The sequence below is a fragment of the Barbus barbus genome (genome assembly GCF_936440315.1).
Source record: "Barbus barbus genome assembly, chromosome: 19".
Lineage (NCBI taxonomy): Eukaryota > Metazoa > Chordata > Actinopteri > Cypriniformes > Cyprinidae > Barbus > Barbus barbus.
In genome coordinates, this window is record NC_136747.1 from 25273323 (window position 1) to 25279107 (window position 5785).

Consider the following 5785-nt stretch of genomic DNA (forward strand, 5'->3'; position numbering starts at 1 on the left):
AGGGGAGGAGGGGTGCTTGTATAAATTTTACAAGATGGCTTAACTACAGCAGTACTAAAATGCAAGGATCCTGTTTGTGGACTTCACCAATGCTTTCAACACCATCATCCCGGATATCCTTCTGAATAAACTGAGACAGCTCTCTGTACCCACCTCCATCTGTCAGTGGATCACCAGCTTCCTGACAGACAGGCAGTTTCTGGAAAAACTCACATCCAACACATGCACCATCAGCACTGGAGTTCCTCAGGGCTGTGTTCTCTCCCCACTGCTCTTCTCCCTTTACACAAATGACTGCACCTCTACTGACCACACTGTCAAACTCCTGAAGTTTGCAGATGACACTACACTCATCATCGGTCTCATCCAGGATGGCAACAATTCTGCTTACAGACAAGAGGTTAAAGACCTGGCTGTCCGGTGCAGTCACAACAACCTGGACCTGAACATGCTTAAAACTGTAGAGATGATAGCTGACTTCAGAAGAAACCCCCCAGCACTCCCCCACTCACCATCATGGACAGCACTGTGACTGCAGAGTCATTCAGACATTCACATTGACTCCATCGTCAAAAAAAGCTCAGCAGAGGTTGTACTTCCTTTGACAACTGAAAAAGTTCAATCTGCCACAGGCGCAGATGACACAGCTGTTATTGAGACGGTTCTGTGCTTGTCTATAACTGTCTGGTTTGGCAAATCAGATATAAGAAGACTGCAATGGACTGTTAGGACAGCAGAAAGAATTGGTGTGCACCTTCCCAACCTTCAGGACTAAACTCCAGAGTGAAGAAACGGGCAGGTAACATCATCACAGACCCCTCTCACCCTGGACACAATCTGTTTGCACTTCTCCCTTCAAGCAGATGGTACAGATCCCCATGCACTAGAACATCTATCCATAAAAGAGTCATTCCATGAAACCGGTACGATTTTAAGTGTATTTTATCTATTGGGTCACCAAAATCTATTTTGAAAATATTTTTGTATTAATTGAAATGTCTCCTTTAATAGGGGTTAAAAACATGACATACATTTTATCTATATATTAGAAATTATCTTGTTTTTTTCAGTTGACACCACCTATTTTGTCATGTCCCTCATGGCCTTCTATGAAAGTGTACTTGGGATATGAATAATAAAATTAGAAAAAAGTCTATACACTTTGCTATTCTCATAAATATCTATCTGTGCTTTTTTGCTGGTAATGTTTTTTTTTCTAAGTAAATTCATGATTATTCATTAAAATCATATTATTTAGTTCCGTACCTCAGTAACCCCTCAACCCCATTACACAAATCATTCTCCCTCCCATAAAAAGTACTGAACTGATCCTTATGTGACATCAATAATAGGAAGTGACATCATATAACTCTTCTGAACAACATTGTGAGCAGACATAGGCAAGTTACCACCTTCTTTTATAATTATAACATTATTAATATTGTGATTGTCAAGCCTAACGACTCAACCCCCTTACATCAAAGATAACTATTACTTGTGAAAATTCTCTTTGCTATTTTAACAATATACATGATTTATTAATATCATGCATACCATGCGCTCTCCTGTTATTCTCTACATTTAGGGCAGAGGCCGTTTTGAGCCAAAAAATCACAACCCCGTTATTTATTTGATCATAACGGGGTTGTGAGATTGTGATGGGGTTGTGTTTTTAACACTTTGGTTCTGAAGTTATCCAGTAATTTAAATGAATTATGATATTTGATCAAGAATCTTATACCACATGCATTTTTTGAATGTAATAATGTCCATGTTAAAGCTATGTGTGTGTGTGTTCTGCAAATTCTACAAACCATACCCCATAATGACAACGTGAATGAAGTTTGTTTGAAATCTTTGCAAATTTAAAAAAAAAAAACACGTTAACAGCCTTGACTCAATACTTTGTTGAAGCACCTCTAGAAACAACAGCCAAAAGTATTTTTGAGTATGATGCTACAAGCTTGGCACATCTATTTTTGGATTGATTCTCCCATTCTCAAGCTCCATCAGGTTGGATGGGGAGCATCGGTGTGTCGGTTTTCAATTCTCTCCAGAGTTGTTCAGTTGGGTTCAAGTCTGGGCTCAGGCTGGACCACTCTAGGACATTCACAGAGTTGCTCCGTAGCCACTCCTTTGTTATCTTGGCTGTGTGCTTAGGATTGTTGTTGGAAGGTGAACCTTCTGCCCAGTCTGAGATTCTGAATGATAATCATTAATGCCATCTCAATTAATTCATTAATGCTATCTCTATATTTTGGTGCACTGAGCTTTTCTTCTACTCTGACGAGTCCCTCAGTCCCTGTCACTGAAAAACAGCCCCACAGCATGAGGCTGTTTCCAGCACACTTTACTTTTGGGATGGTACTCTACAGGTGATGAACAGAGCTGGTTTCCTTCAAACATGATGTTTGAAATGGAGGTTTATCAGACCAGAAAATCTTGCCTGAGGTAGTCCGAGGGTTCTTTAGGTGCTTTTTTTTTATTTATTTTTTTACAAATGCTTAGTGTGTTTTCATGTGTCTTCGCTGAGGAGAGGGTTGAGTCTTGCCACATTGTCATAAAGCCCAGATCGGTGGAGTGTTGCAGTCACGATTGTCCTTCTGTAGGTTTCTCCCATCTCTACGTATGATCATGGAGGTGGAGGTTCTTGGTCACCAGTTTAACCAAGGCCCTCCTCCATCAGTTGCTCAGTTTGGCTAGGAGGCCAGCTCTAGGAAGAGTCCTGGTTGTTTCAAACTTCTTCCATTAAGGGTAACAGAGACTCAATGCGTCTGTGACATTTTTCTGTACCCTTCCCCAGATCTGTGCCTCTATACAATCCTGTCTCGGAGGTCTACAAACAATTCCTTGGACTTCATGGCTTGGTTTGTGCTCTGACATGCACTGTTACCTGTGGGACCTTATATAGACAGGTGTTTGCCTTTCCAAATAATTTCAAATCAACTCAATTTAAGTTGTAGTCCAATCAAGTTGTAGAAACATCTCAAGGATGATATGAGCTGGAGGACTTGTTGAAACAGGATGCACCTGAGCTCAATTTTGAGGCAAAGGCTGTGAATACTTATGTACATGTGATTTCTTTTGTTTTTTATTTTTAATAAATTAGCAAAGATTTCAAACAAACTTCTTTCACATTGTCATTATGGGGTATTGTTTTTAGAATTTTGTGGAAAATAATTTAATCCATTTTGGAACAAGGTTGTAACAACAAAATGTAGAAAAAGTGAAGCGCTGTGAATACTTTCCGGATGTTGTATGTTGGTGGAAAACCAGAGCCTACGTGCTTCATGTGCTTCTCCGTGTGGAGATCTTGAAACAGGTGTGGGTCAGATATTGAATGCCACACAAGTTATATGTTTTATTTTGATGACCTATTCAGTCAGTTTATAATCTTCTAATGTATACTATGTTATTGTTGTTTTTCCTGCAGTCGGGTTAATACAACTCAGTTCTATTGCAATTTATATCTGTTGTCTTTCTTGGTCACATAATGAAATACAGTGTTTATAGAAAATCTTACAGTGAATTTGAGTAAAAAAACAACTGTATTTGTCTCTTCAACTCCGTTACCCTAGTCTCAACCCCGTCACACCTACATTTTTATTAATTATTTTTTTAAGTTTATGAAAAAGTAATTTAATGTTTATTGAACCCAATCTGAAATGTTCAGAGCAATCATAAGAATACTGATTTTAGTTCAGTATTCTGAAGTTAACCCACTTCTTTGATCAAAAATTATGAGGCTGTCAAAAAAAAAACAAAAAATCAATTTCAGGCTTTAGTATAGCAAAAGAGTGAGATTTTATGTAACTTTTATATTTGCAAATACTGAATTAGTGCGAGGGACATCTGATTAATAGGAAAATGTTGATTTCATTACAAGTAAATTTTATGATCATATTTAGAGCGCTCCCATAGTGTCCATAATGGGGTTGAAGATTAACAGTGCCCATATCTTAAAATAATGACCAATAATAATTAGGATTTATGCCTGAGGTGGGAAAATATGTTTTTCAGGAAATTAAATATGTCCTTAATCCTGTGGGGTGTTCAGAAATGTAATAGTTTTTGGTAAAAAATCTAAAAATGTTTAAGTCCAAATCGTACCGGTTTCGTGGAATGACTTTCTACTTTTTCCCTATGCCATCTGCAGCTTGAACAGCTAACACAGGAATCACTACCTGTGTTCTGAAACTCATGTCTGTAATTCATTCTCCAACTCTAATTATTGCCTCTCTCAAGTACTATATAAATACAAATGCTTATTTTTTTATACAGCTGTATAGAGTAATGCACAAATCTGTACATAAATCTTCTGTTCCAGATTCATACACATCATTATTATTTATTGCTAAGTCTTATTTAAATGTTTTGTTCTCATGTCAAGATATGTATGCATGCAAGTATGCATGCATGCACCAAGTATGTCAGTGCATGCATGCACTTAAAAACACAACAAATTCCTCGTGTGTTGGCGAATAAAGCTAATTCTGATTCTGAAAACGTGTAATTACATGTGACACGAGCCACCTAAAATCAAGATTCGCTTGTCTAAATCGCATAATTATACGTTTAGGGGCAATTTAAGGAAATGTAGGTCAAATCTTTGTAAAAATGCTGGTTGTTGGTCTGGAAGCGTCGATTGCGTGCTCGACCACAAGAGCGCGCGCGCCTGACAGGCTCGGCACGTATTTCCGAGGGAAAGTTTTTAGCGAGGTAAGAGACTTGAAATATATCACGACGACGACAAATAAATAGATTATTTGTTTCAGCACATATTATATCATGTATTTTTTTTTGTTAATATTTTTTTCGATAACGTTAAAATGCCTGGAGTTGCCTTTCATGGGAATAACTTGATTCACTGAAGCATCTGAGTTTGACTAATGCAAAAACAAAAGGTTATATTATAGTCCTAGTGTGTTAAAATGATAGTCTCTTTCACCCAGATGTACTACATTAGTCATGACAATACTTAGACAAGTTATAATATTTCCAAAACATTTACTTAAATCGAATTTGTGTATTAGCTAATTGTATATTGTGACATTCACAATAGGCCTACTTGAATTACTAGCTATAATATTTAATACTTAAGTACTGATTGGTGTCATGCCTGTATTTTAATATGTATTTATTATTACTTTTTCAATTGATTTATTTATTTATGTAGAGTCCTGGTGCTAGCACTCTTGGTGCCAGGGGCGAGAAAACACTGTCCCTTTGTAACAACTTACTGTAGTTCATCACATTTTCTTAATGCTTTAACAACTATAGAACTTGTTATTCCAGTGGATTAGTTTTTGTTTGATGTGCAATGAGTCTCAAATCCCAACATGCCATCTTCTTTCAGTAGAAATCACAGACTGGCAACTGGATTACCGCCTTATCCTTTAATGTCATCTTGAAAATAACTCAAGGAAACATCAATAAGGCAGGTCAAGAATTGAATGCGTGGGCCGTGTTTTTTTTGAAAGAGGTAAAAAACAAATTGGAAATGGAAAATTTCTCATCTTGTGAAAAGTGAACAGTAAGGTTGTGTAACTTATATTTGCTTTGGTTTTATAAGCATTGCTAGTGTTTTGCCCTCTAAAATGACCTCATAGCATTGATAGTTTTAATGGCCGGTTCATTTTATGTTTGCAAAGACATTTCCTTTATAGTTTTGTAACTGAAGAACTTAATGTATTTAAGGATTTATTTTACCTTTATTTTTTTATTTATTTCACAATGTATTTTACCTGATTTAATGTATGCCATTTAATGCAACAGGAATTTTTTT